The 13,844-nt window shown below is 35.1% G+C and overlaps 2 long non-coding RNA genes and 1 pseudogene across 2 annotated transcripts; all 3 read right to left on the bottom strand.

Moving 5' to 3' along the window:
- LOC107612267 lies at positions 1,579-3,035 on the bottom strand (annotated as a pseudogene).
- Positions 6,002-9,478, bottom strand: LOC110265871. The gene is made up of 3 exons (XR_002352362.1): positions 9,468-9,478; positions 9,033-9,035; positions 6,002-6,216 (listed from the first exon to the last, which is right to left on the bottom strand). It is a non-coding gene; the product is annotated as an uncharacterized LOC110265871 (long non-coding RNA).
- Positions 9,929-11,124, bottom strand: LOC110265480. The gene is made up of 2 exons (XR_002351624.1): positions 10,697-11,124; positions 9,929-10,143 (listed from the first exon to the last, which is right to left on the bottom strand). It is a non-coding gene; the product is annotated as an uncharacterized LOC110265480 (long non-coding RNA).

Here is a 13,844-nt window from a genome sequence, read left to right as displayed (position 1 = left end):
TAGTGGTGGTGGAGGAGGTAATTGTGCTGGTAGTGGTGAGGGTATTTTTGTCCAAAAAAATTAAAAGGACGATTTTAATACGAAAAAAACGTTAAGTATGATTCTAAATCGGAAATTACATTGGGGACGGTTTCGATTCTGACCCTCAACGTGAGGGACCAAAACAATACTTATCCCTAAGATAACAAAGTTATATATTATCGGCTCTGCTAGTTAGATAACGAAAATTATGAACAACGTGAACAATGGGCTGTATTCTTGACTCATAGAAAGGCAAAAAAAAAAAAAGTCTATCACAAATTACCCTTCTAAAAATTCTACTTTCACCTTTAATATTTTAACCATCCACCTTCTAACCCTTTTATCGCCGCATATCCCTTCCCAAACCCTCATTGTGCCGTTGATCCCTCCCTCCCTAGCCAGCCTCAGTGACGTCGAGCTTCTTCTCCATCAAGAACGTCAGTTTAGAATAAAAATAACCATCCACATACCTAGTAAAATAAATATCCAGCAAATATCATTGTATCTATTTAAATCCAATCCAGATATTTATTTCTCCTGCAAACAAGATGTTTATTTTTCATACAAATATGATGTTTGTTCTTAATGTGAATCACATCCGAAAAAGGAGAAGAGTAGCAGGAGAACCACGACGGCAGAGGGAGGATGGCGATGAGACAGCAGCAGCGCCGCCCACGAATAGCGAGACAGCAGCAACGACGCCCGTGGAACGTGAGATAGTCGCAGTGGCGCATGGGGAACGCGCACGACGGCATCACTCGTGCGGCAGCAGCCAGCAGTGGCAACCTGAATGACGACGTTGAGCGGGGCTAGTGGTCGACGCAGCGACGGCGTCAGGAGCTCGGCGACGATAATGATAACCGTTGATGGAGAGATCGATGCTGGTAAAGAAGCTGGTGGAATGCAAAATGACAGTACTGAGAGGGGATGGAAGAGAAGCTGGTGCAGCGGCGGGGTGGGGGCAGCAGTGTTCTTCTACATCTAAACGGCTATCTCCGGTGACAACGATGGGATATGGTTGTGGACCTGAGAGGGATTGGCGCGGATGTTGGAATTATGGTTATGGTGGGATTTAGAATAATCGTATGTAGTGTAAATGTGTTTAATTGCTAATTCTAATATTTTAAATTTTAAAATTTGATAATAATTATTTAATTAATTAAAAATTTAAATTTTAAGTCAATTTTACTTTTTTTTAGACAATTGTTTACATTGTTCACTATATATATTGTTCCTCTATACTTTTCCTTATATTATAGGCCTGGAACATGTCCAAACCTCATTTTAGAATAATGACTATGTCAAGTTTTATCTATTATAAATAGATGCATATATTTACTCTTCGTTTTTGCTTGTTAATATATTATTGAGTGACATCTTATTCTTAGAGAAAGGCATACATACAAGTTTTAATTAAAGATAGCAAAAAGGTTAAAAAGCCAAGAATGTATGTATATTGATCGTTAATTCAATCTCAGAAGAACAACTCAAATAATACAATCTGCATTCGAATTTGACAAAAACACAACTAAATCTTACTATCATCATCAATAAATAACAAAATGCCAACTTTGCCCTTTCCACACATCCACCCACTACACGAGTTTTGTTAGTAGTTCAAATGGACAGTGATCCTCAGCAATGTCTCAGCACCATCAGTGGCAATCTGCCCTGGTGGTATGAGACTCCTAACCTACGCAAAGCCCTTAGCATTCTTGAACTTCCCAGTCCCACCGATCACTGATAACTTCGACATGGCGCTCCCAATCTTGAATAGTCCGTACAAGTTTAAGCTGTCACCATACTCCCCTCCTTCAAACAGTGCTGTGAATGCCATCATTTGCCGGCTCCCATCTGCTGAACTTGCAACATAAACCCCCTGATCCTTCCCAACTATCTGCGATCCCAACTCCGGTTGCACCGTCAAAACATCATCGATCACAGTTATTGTGCCGAAACCAAGTCCCAACCCATCAGATCCTAACTGTAACTGTCCGTTACTATTTCCTGCCAATAACGTTTGGAAGACTCAAATAAATTTAAACAATCTAAAATTATCTTATTTAGCATTTAATAAATACTGTTCCATTAGAATAATTATGTAATTTTAGATGTATTAAGCATAGCTACGTAACTAGTGTATTAATTCATCTATGTACCGGAGTAAATTTTTTTCACATAATACTTTACGTATAGCGTATTGCGTACTGCATATTCATTCCCGGATCAAAACTTGCTGCGTTTATATTATAAGCATGAAATTATAGATATTAAGTTAAATAAATTAACTTAGTTATTATCTCTCTAACATTACCATTTGCCGCAAAGGTGGTGCCAGCCAAGCCGGTGCCGAGGGGGTACCAAAAACGCCATTAACAGTGGGAAGAGCACCATTGGCGTTGGGAATGGGAGTCCCACCTTGTGGGGTTTTGAATCCTATTGGGGTTGCAAAAGGAACTTGGCCACTGTAAATGTTCCCAAGTAACCCAGTAACTGGTCTAGCTGTTGGGTTGCTTCCACCAAGAATGTCATGCATGAACAACTCAAGGATTGGTTCTTTTCCTGTGGCTTGAACAGGGTTAACTGTAGCCGTGGCATTTGGCATTCTTGCCATGATTGTTAAAGAAATAAGCAACATTACAAGGGATAATGGTGTAGATAATGCCCCCATGAACATATTGCCTTGGATGAAGAGGCTCTGATCTATATAGATGTTTTCTATATTATTGAAGAATGGATTATGTTGGACTGGATGATTGAAATAAAATTCGATTCCTTAACTTGGAGTTATATAGTATGGAAATAAAGACATAAGAGTGCATGGGCCGGAAGTAGTTGACTTGTGAGACATGGGATCGGTGTAATGAAGTTATTTTGAAATTAATATTAAATTAAGTAGTAGATTAGTTGTACCTTGACCAAATTGGAACGAGACTCAATTTTCAGGAATAGTGAACATTTTAATCTCTATCATCAACTTTTCTTTTCTTTTAAATGCTGATATCATATAGTTAAATATTGAGGAATAAAATTATATATTTATATGTCTGAAAAGTGTTTTAGAATATCTCTATATGACTTCAAGATTACAAATTCAAATCATAAAAATAATTACTAATATAATTATTAGGTTAGACGGTATATTTTATATCTTTTAAGTACACTTTTTTTCTCAAATTCTGATTTAACATAGGATACTTGTGAAATAAAAAAAAATCTTAAAAAAACTTTACATATTTTTTTGAAAATTAAAGTAATTGTATGGCTCATCTCTAACTCTTTCCTTTATTACTTCATGGACCTTACAGAAGGGAAATCTTGTTGCTATTTGAATTTGAGTATTGGCGCTGACTTGCACTAAATAAAATCCTATCAACTACTGGCCATTACTTGTGTTTGCATCATATTATTCTAACTAATGCATTATTTGGATTTAAATGATTCGAAATGGCATAACTTAGATTTTGGAAGGATTAAGTGAGTCAAACAGAGGCCAATCCTAGGTTTAAATAATATTGCATTAGTGTTGATATTAATGATGCTATATATTTGTAGAACTTTTTAGAATTTTCATGATCTAGTTCTATAAAAATAAATATCTAGATATTATGATGGAGAAATTTAGAAGTTAACTAAATAAATTAAGTACTAGAAATATCTAAAATTTGGAATTATCTAGAATCAATTTATAGAGCTTATAAATAGGTCATCATGGAGTTCATTGTAACTAACTAATAAACATATCAAATTCCATTAGTATTTGTACTCTCTCCTTAACTCAATAAAAAATATAACTATCAAATTTCTTAAACCATTTATTTAAACTACTTATTCATCAAAACTATCTTTGCTACAATATTTAAGTCCATAATACACTAAACTAATATCAAACTATTTCATAAAACTAACAGTAGCATCAGAGCTAGCTACATTCGATCATCTATTAGGTGTAAAATCTTTCTTCCTAACTTATCAACTATACATATCTACTACATTATAAGTTTATAACCCACTCAAAAAATAAAATTTTTTCCATAACATAACTATCTCAACCATCAATATTCCCATGCCCATATATTGTCAGAAGATGATTATGAAAATTGACATTCTCAAATAAAAACCTTTCTACAATTATAAGACTCGTGGGATGTTGTCCACGAAGAGTTTATCATGCTAGAAAATCAAATAACATTTTTCGTTGCAAAAAAGAAAAAATTTAAAGAAGAGCAACAAAGAAATTATATTGCTCTATACTTCCTCCAACAAGCTGTAACATTAAGGATGATTTTGTTTAAGGGATAATTTTAAAAATAATTTTAATATTAAGGATGATTTTGAAAAAAAAAATTAGAGATAATTTTGATTTTTCCACTAAATCATATGAATCAAAACAGTACTTATTCCAAACAAATCCATAATGAACAGAAAAGATGCATCTACTTATATATCTTTTCATTTGTCTCTTCACCGCATAAGTCTATACTTATAGTTTTTTATCTAGGGCTTTCTTGTACATCTATAGTTTAGATTGCATTCTTGTAAATTTGAGGATAATATATGTTGAATTGATAACATCTTTTGAAATAACTCAAAACCAAGATAGCATTTTGAGCTAAGTTAATAAGTTTATAGACTTCTCAACACTATCATGTGTAAACATTATGGGTCTTTGTATTTTACAAAATCTTTTCTGTAACTTAATCCTATAATGATATTTATTCTTAAGAAGACTTAAGAAAAAAATTTCTAAGATTTTTAGATGTTGAAACTAAAGCAAGTGCCAACTTCTCTAGTTTTAGATATCGAAGCTCGACATGCTAAAGAAATATACTGGTGTTGAATGCGATTTACCTCTCTAACTAAAACGAAACCAGCAACATAATTAGTGACAAATAAATATAGATATAGAAGCCTCCCAACCACTAGACGATACAGGAGGATATATAGTAGGTGTAGATAATATGTCTATTAACTCGGCAAAAGCATGCTTGCAATCCGGATTCCAACAGAATTCGTTTTGCTTATTTGAAGTCTAGAAAACTTATCTAGGCAATGCGTGAGCCGATGTAAAAGTGGGACAAAGATGCTAGTTGTCCAGTTAACTATTGTCAGACATCTTTCAAGGACGGAGGACTTTTTATGTTTCGCATATATAGCATGCCACATGTTACGATTTGCTTTAATGCCTCGGTTAGTCAACATAAAACTTAGGAACTTTCCTCCCTGGTCCCTTATGCATACTTTTTTGTCGCATATGATATTCTCTTAACTGTGCAAATATTTCTAATTAAAAGGTCAATAAAATGACTACTCCCCCATCATTGTTTTGGTGACTATGTCCTCAACATAAACCTCAATGTTGCGGCCGATTTGATTAGCAAAGACTTAGCTTTATGAGACGTTGATAAGTTATTAATTGCTGGTACAAGAAAATAAGTTTTCTGCCACGCTGTAAAAGCGTGCTGAAAAGTGCAAAAAAGCGTGCCGATAGCTTTTCGCCACGCTTTTTTGAACTATCGGCACGCTTTTGAAAGGGTCACATCTGCCAGCGTGCCGGTTGCTCTATCGCCACGCTTTTGTGAATCTATCGGCACGCTTTTTTGTTGGCACGCTTTCATCTTTTGCCACGTTTTTTTAAGCGTGGCCGTAGGACTAAACCTATATGTACGCTTAAAAAGCGTACCGATAAGTGCACATATCGTCACGCTTTTTAAAACGTCCCAGAATGTATGTTTTGGGTACTCGTGGCAATAGAGAAGGATATGGTTACACTTTTTAAAGCGTGGCAATAGCCAGTGATATGGCCACGCTTTAAAAGCGTAGCGATAGCCTTGTAAAATTTTTTTAAAAAAATCCTTTTTCTTATTTTTACCTTCACCGCTGCAAAATATAAATTTTCAATCCTTTTTTATTACCAAACCTACAAATATAGTATGCAATTTTTAGTACAAGATAAATCAAACAATAATTAGTGACAATTTTTGCGATAATTGTTTTATACATTAAAAAACTAATACTCAAATACAAAATAAATCTCAATTTCAAATTCCAAAACTAAAAACTGAAAAAAAAAATACAGAAACAATACAACTTAAATTCTATTTCCTTTGCTGTTCCTCCTTCCTCTAGCCCTCTTAAACTTCCTTCCCTTAGATCATACATAATTGTTTCTGGAACATTTGTGAACTTTTTTACCTACAAAAGATAATTCCTTGAGCTAAACGTTAGTGGTACTACATTGAATTCCTTAAGGTCAGTCTCATTACAATTAGCAGCAAGGTTTTTAACTTCAGACAGAATCTTGCAAAACCATTCAATTATACTGCAAAACCATCCAATTATGCTGCATATTATGCTCAGTCTCATTAATTACGAGTAAATTTTTCAACACAAGCTCCTGAGCTAATGAGCATTCACTTAAACAAGGAGAGAACAGAGATATAGTTCTTTGTTCATCTCTTAATGCATGCATATATACATTCATTTTCTACTTGAAACCAATTCTGGAACAAGAAAGATGATCATTCCCATTCAATAAAGTGAATTTACTTGCCAAGCATACTAGAGAGCAATTTAACATCAGAAAAAAGGGATCAACCAGTATACTTCAAATAATAAATGTATTAAAAGCAGTTCGTAAACTAATGTGACCAAAAGGATATATATCAAGTTTGAAAAAGTGTTAAGACATACTTGGCAAAGTCCTCTGGCATCTTGCTGAGACCAAAAGGATCATAACCATAGCTGCATCAACAAATATCAAAGAAAAATTAAGCAAAACAAGTCAAAGTTTCACAATGTTTGTGATTCAAAAGGGACTAGCTAGAGAAGAATCCACATACTCTCCGGGCACTTCTCCATTCAAGTATGGTGGGATCTCGGATCGGTCCAAGAGACCCTCTGGCAAGAAGATCCTTCTGTCAGGACCTGTCACCAAATGGAAGCAATGATCAGAAACTAGTTTCCTACCTTGAATTGTACAACTAGAGTATATAAAAAAAACTTTGTTAGTTCATTACAAGAACTTAATTAGGACTAATTAGGAGATTATAGGCTATAGCAATAAGTTACCCTCCTCTTACTGCTAAGTCAAACTTTGTGAAAAAAAAATGGGTGTAACAAGACTGAAATCAAAGGTAAGCACGTATTCCGAGCTGTCGAGGAGATCCCTCAATTTGCTTTCGCTTGAATTATCTCAGCTAGAAACCCCATGAGTTGCATTGACCTGAACTTCTTAATGAAACATCATTAGAAGCTGTAAAAAAAATGAAGATGGCAGTTAATTCAAATAGAATTAAACCTATAAGTTCCTACATTATATATAATTTACTGTGACAAGTGATTTATGAAAGGTAAATTAAAAAAAAATATTAAAATAGTATAAAAAGGAATAAATGAAGCTGCAGAATCTCTGATTCCACTCTTAGATGAAGCACAAGATATTATTCCACCGCAACTCCAACCCAAAACACCCCTTAGGCTTGGGGTATCAATCTCTATCTATTTTTTTTTTTTAATAATTTTTAGTAATTAAAGGTATGTAGATGGAGAAGTAGGGTACCCTATGAAGAGAGGGCATATGTAATGAGTCAAAGTAGTTGGGTTGGGCCCCTTCTTATTGTATCTTTTCAAGAATTGGTGGAACCATAGAAAGGTGTTGTTACAAGTTACATCCCTATTTGTTCTATGATTGCTTTAGGAAACTGATTAATCATCCAAACAAGGCATAGTAAAAGTAATGATTAACTGAACAATAGAAGAGACAATATTTTGAACTAAACAAGAAGAGAAAAAGGTGCTTAGTTAGTTAACTAAATTCCAATTAGTAAGAACACAAAATAACAAAGAAGGACAAAGCAATTTGTGGTTTCAAAAAACTTAAAATAGAACCGTTCAGTTAAAGAGAGAGCAGAGAATATATTCAAAAGACAAAGTATGCAAAGGAAAGCAACTGAATACATTAAACCAAAAAAATAAGGGAAACAGAAGTGAGGATCAAGAAACAAACAAACTATATCTTCAAACTTAAGTAACAAATGTCAGAATAGAACAGAACGGAACAGAACTGAATAGTCATAATTATCAGACAAAGTCTTCCCTAAAGCAAAGAAATCCAGTGTTCAAATCACTAACATTTTAGTTAAAGCTTGCTTTAAGTCACAATCTATTTCCACTGCAACTAACCAAATTTCAGTTTTTATGAGACATTTTAAAGCAATAAAATAGTCAAAAAAATATCTTAACAGAAACTACATTGGCTACAGCATACTTAAGCAGCAGCGATAGGCACTGCTCGAGGAAAGCACAAGCACAAGCTACGCTAAGAACCTTAGGCATTCAAGAGAGCTCACCTTCCTTATTACATTTAGGGTCTTCGGGAATCATCAATTCATTATTAGGGGTCATCTGGTAAGTCTTGGAACCTATCCTCAAACCAGCTTTGTATCTGAAATCTCCCCGAAAATAAAGGATTAATAAAGAAAGAAACGATATCAGAAACAAAAATTCATCAGCTTAGAAAATGTGTGAACCTCAGTCCATCTAACTGCAGGTTTCCGGCACGGCCAGCAGAGCGGCTGCACTTATTTAAATAACAGAAGCGATTTATATTGTTGCAAAAAAATATACAATTGAATTGGTTTAGATCAATTTGTGATCTCTACTTTTTCTTTATTGAGAATTAGTTTGAGATTCTACTTCTATGTCATTCTCTCTTTTTCACTTTATATCTTTTTGGTGATTAATCTACTCTAACCAAGAGCACTCAATCATTATGAATGGATCGAAGAATAACATGCCAAGAGATTAGAGGGGTTTTATGCCTACAACTACTCAAAGGATAATCTAAGTTTACCCTACTTGAAACTTGCATCACCAAGCATGAAGGTTCTGAAAGCAGACTGAGAAACCAAAATGACGAGTTCAGTATATACAAGAGATACGTACTGATGTAGAAATTGTCTTCTTTCCATTGGTGAAACGAATAAGGCATTTATAGTCAATCGCTTCACCAGCTACGGCCATTTTATTCCTCACAGCTTTAGGCTTCAAGGATGCTAAAGGCACACCAAGAACATGAAAAGGAGGCATAATGAACTAAATTCAGTTTGCAGAAATATAAAACCAAAAATATTTGATCAACCAAGAAGCCAACACTAACACACACATACACACATCGTTTAAGTGTAACCCAAACAGAGCCCGTCTCGGTGCTGCGCTCGAACATGATGGTGAGTTCATTGAGAAACGGATCTAGCTGTAGAAGAACCTAGTAAAAAAAAAATCAAAATAGCAGGGGTTAGACTTCAAACATTAAGATGTTAATTCTTGCAAAATATTGCATATTCACCAAGATAACATGCCGATTTTTCCAGCATATTCCGCATTCATTTTTTTTTAAATAATAACGATAACAAAAAATGAAGGGAGAAAATCTTTACCTTCACAACACCTCCAGTTTTTCTTCCAGCCAAGACATCCATTAGCGTGGTTTTCCAGCCCCGCTTACTCCAACCAATGCTGTCAACACTCCAGGCCTAAAAGCTCCAGTAACATTAACAAGCAGTTGTAGCCTTTCTTCTTATATCCCTTGTTGTTTCAATTCCTGAAGAAATAATTGATATCTTTTAGCCTGCCAGAAAAATAAAGAATACTTTTTTGGGTGCCATGCGAGATTTCTTTTTACGCACCAAAGGGACATCCACATAGTAATTGATATTGCTGAAAGCCATGGAAAGAGGTTGAAATGGGGGAACCATTCCTCTTTGTTTGAAATGCTTTCCTGGGATGACAACACAATAAAATAAAATGAATGTCATTTCCCAGCTGAATAGAAATAACTAATAACTAAAATAAAAGAGAAGAGGAAAAAATGTGGAGAAGTAACTAATAACATATGACAAGCATAGATATAGAAGCTAAACTTCAAATTTATACCAGCTTTTTCATGATCCCCCAAATCTGAAAAACATTGAGCTGCAATATTAATTATTCCTATTCCTTCAAAAATTTCAGCAGCTTGCCTAAGAATTTCGTGCGCATCCTCAGGATTCAAATCACACAAATGGTTTGTAGTTGCCCTAAGACCAGCAGTCTTAGACTTTTTCTCCCAGTAGGAGTCCGCTGCTCTTTCAAAACACATTGTCGCCAAGCAGAGTTATTAATTAAAATGACTTATCACAACCAGAGTTTCTTGGGGCAAGAACAAATATAAACACAAAGTTTACTTCATTTAACAAGTTTCAATCCTCTTTCATAAAAACATACAACAACTCAGATCTTAAACCACACACATAGCAAAGGAACAATTAACTCAAACCATCAATATCAATCAACAAAAATTAAACAAAATCAAAATCCTAACTGTGAATGCTTAAAGTATGAAAAGATTAACCTACTACTAGTTGATGTAGAAAAACTAGAATAACAGAACATGCAAAGCAGTAGCAGTTCAGCATCACATGGCAGCAGCTGAGCATTACCACAGCTGTAGTAGAACAGAACCAAATGTCAAGAAGCTTAGAAAAAAAAAAAACCTAAACCAAATATCAGATTAGAACAAAAAATAGAAATTTAGAAAAATCTGAAAAAAATGAAGAACCAAGAAAATCAAAACAAAAAATCAAATTCAAAAACAAATAATCAGATCAAGAAAAATTTTGAACAGATAATTTACCACGGTGCTGCGAACGCTGAACGTAGCTGACGGAGGTGCGACGAGTGAGGGAGATGGAGACGGCAGCGCGATGACTTCAGAGAGGGAGACGGCAACGCGGCGGGTGCTGAACCATGGAGGGAGGAGTGATGATTGAGGATTTGTGAGAGAAAGTGAGCGTCGACAGAGGGTTTGCGATAGAGAGTGAGCGCCGAGGGAGGCCTTACCAGAGTGACTCACTGCCGAAGGAGGGATAGGTGTTTACAGGAGAGACGGAAGGAGCGCCGATGCAGGGAACACCGGCAGAGGTGGCACCTACGGAGGGGTTGGAACGAGGTTGACCAACGAGTGTTATTGGGGGAGAGAGGGAGGGCACCGGCGATGAGCTCTATGTTAGGTGAAGAGCGCCGCCGCCGTTAGGGTGATGAGCTCTGTGTTAGGGTTTTTCACTTTTCAAGGCATTGTATCAAAGAAGAGGGTGTGTTTCGAAGAAAGGAAGAAGTGTTGTTAGGGGGTTGTTGTGTAAAACTGTTTGTTTCGAATTAAGAGGGGTGGAATCTTTTTTTTCTTTTTTGGAACTTTGTGGCCACACTTATAAAGCGTGCCGAAGGATTTAGAGGAAACGGCTACGCTTTAAAAATGTAACGATAACAAAACCATTTTGCCACGCTTCAAAAGCGTGCCAATTTCCCTCTATGGTCACGTTTTTCAAGCGTGGTAATAAAAAAACGTGGCCAAATTTCTAATAAGTGGCCACTCTCATAAAAGCGTAATGATTTTCCTCCATAGTCACGCTTTTTAAGCGTGGCAAAAAAACATGGTCAAATCACAAATCAGTGGACACCCTCGTAAAAGCGTGGCCATTGACCACTTTTGGGCACGCTTTAAAAGCGTGGCAAGAAAAAAGTGTGCCGACAGGCCTTTTTTCTTGTAGTGTGCATTTTTAAGACTAGATGGCATAACTTTATAACAAAAATTATCGTGTTTAGAAATAAATCTAAATTAATCTTAGTCATCATGGTGCATTAAAATTTGATTATATCTGTTTTGTCAATTTTTAGCAAATCGATGGTGGTTCGATTCTAATGGTCTGGGAGCGAAACATACTCCTTTTTTTGCAGGCATCAGTTCTATAAGTGCATCAAAGGTTCTCGAATTAGACGAGTATTAAAATAGGAAATAAGTTCAAAAAAATGCCAAAAAGGATAAAAAGAAGCGTAAAAGAAAAGATTCGAAAAGTAAATTGACTGAAATCGAAATAGTTTGCATTGAATTTAAACAAAGCAGTAAAATACCTTCGACTGAATCAAAGAACTTTTGACATAGAAATTAAAGACGCTGAATTGTAAATTGGACAAAGAAATTAAACATTGCTTGAAAGATAAATTGGATAGGAAAAGTAAAGTTTTACAGAAAGTGTAAATGGAAATTTAAAGACAATGGAAGGAACCCTACAGAAATCGAACTCGAATGCAGACTCAAAAATTTGCTGGGGATGTGAGTGTGCTTGAGTGTATTTCTGAAGAAAAGTTCCAACCCCTATTTCCTAGAACTTGCTAGAATTTATAATCTACTTTCTATAACCGACCATTAATTGCATGGTGCTGCCTTGTATGTGCATTCCTTGGTAACCGTTCCTCCTCTTTTGCTAATGAACGTTACCAATAAATTTCCAACTCAGAGAAAAGCCTTCAACTTCCTTCTTTGAGTAAATGCTCGATTCCCCATTTTGAAAGCGACATTTGATCCTCTATTCGGACTATCTTCCCGATTCACCAAGGTATCAAAATCAAGTACACGCCAGACAACTTCCATTTAACATTGGTACATGTGTCTTCGATTTCTGCTCCCTTCTTAACTTCTCTCCAACATTTCGAATTAGCTTATTCTTTCGAAAGTATATCTCGACCAACAATATCCAAAATATATATCCATACAACTTAACAATAAAGCTAGAAGCATTATCAACAAGTTTATCAATGCGAGGTAAACGATAAGGATCTTTAGAGCATACTTTGTTTAAAATAATAAATTTAATACACATTTTTTATTTACCAGTACTCTTTTTTACCATAACAACATCGACAAAACAAGTGATAAATCTGATTTCCCAAAGGAAAAGTATAGGCAACCAACAAGATTTTTGAACAATGTGTAAACAATGTGAATTAATAGGGTTAAAAGAGTAAATTTAATTAGTAGCATTAAATTAGGGTGTAGTGTATTTTTATTTGATTGGTGGTTGTTCATGTTGTTCAAAATTTTCATTATTCCCCTAGCACTCCCCTTTCCCAAATAACTCCAACAACTAAACGCTTTTGGGTTTCTTTAAAAGAAGCTTTCTTTCTTTATCTATCCCAAGGTTTCACTTTTTTTTTGTGGAATCGGTTGGATAGAGGGTCTATAGCCAGCTTATGATAAATTATGGTCAGATCAATGCCAGATATATCAGTAGGCATCCGTGTGAACAAGTCAGCATTCTAATAAAAAATATGAATTAAGTTCTCCTTTTCCCATGCCTAAACATTTCCAATAAAGGTAAATTGGTCAGGACCATTAGTTAAGGTAACCTTCTCCAACACTTCTATAGGAGTAGGATGATATTGTAGTGCTATTGCGGATCCAAATCAGATAGGTATGGCAAATCTTCCATGTTATAGACTGTGCAAACATGTTGTAACTCATACGATGAGGATTTATTTAGAGGAGCATGAAGATTAGCATTGTAGCATTGCTAAGCTTCTCAATGATTGGCATAAGTTGTCATCCTGCACATGAAACTTGATACAAAAGTGAACAGTAAAAATAATAGCACCAAAAGCATTTAAAGATGGACAGTCTAAAATAATAGTATAAGGACTGAAACATTAACAATGAGATATTGTATATTGATGCACGTCGGATGTCGGTTAGGAATTTCACTAATTGAGAGAATAGATTCGTTATAAGTATAGCTCTCAACTGACAAATAACACGGATCAAAGTTTAGAAAAAGGGTGTCACAATTTAAATCAATAAAAATCAGGAGTTTTAAATCTCGGGTCGTTTTTTCACAGACTAGCAATCAAGTGTGCATCATTGGTTGCATTGTGAACTCAGGGATTTTTACGTATAAGATAGAAATTAATGGCATTAGAAATTAAATGAACTAAAAACAATGAAATGACAA

Source organism: Arachis ipaensis, chromosome B08, assembly GCF_000816755.2.
Source record: "Arachis ipaensis cultivar K30076 chromosome B08, Araip1.1, whole genome shotgun sequence".
NCBI classification, from domain to species: domain Eukaryota; kingdom Viridiplantae; phylum Streptophyta; class Magnoliopsida; order Fabales; family Fabaceae; genus Arachis; species Arachis ipaensis.
This window is presented reverse-complemented; position numbering and strand designations above follow the sequence as displayed.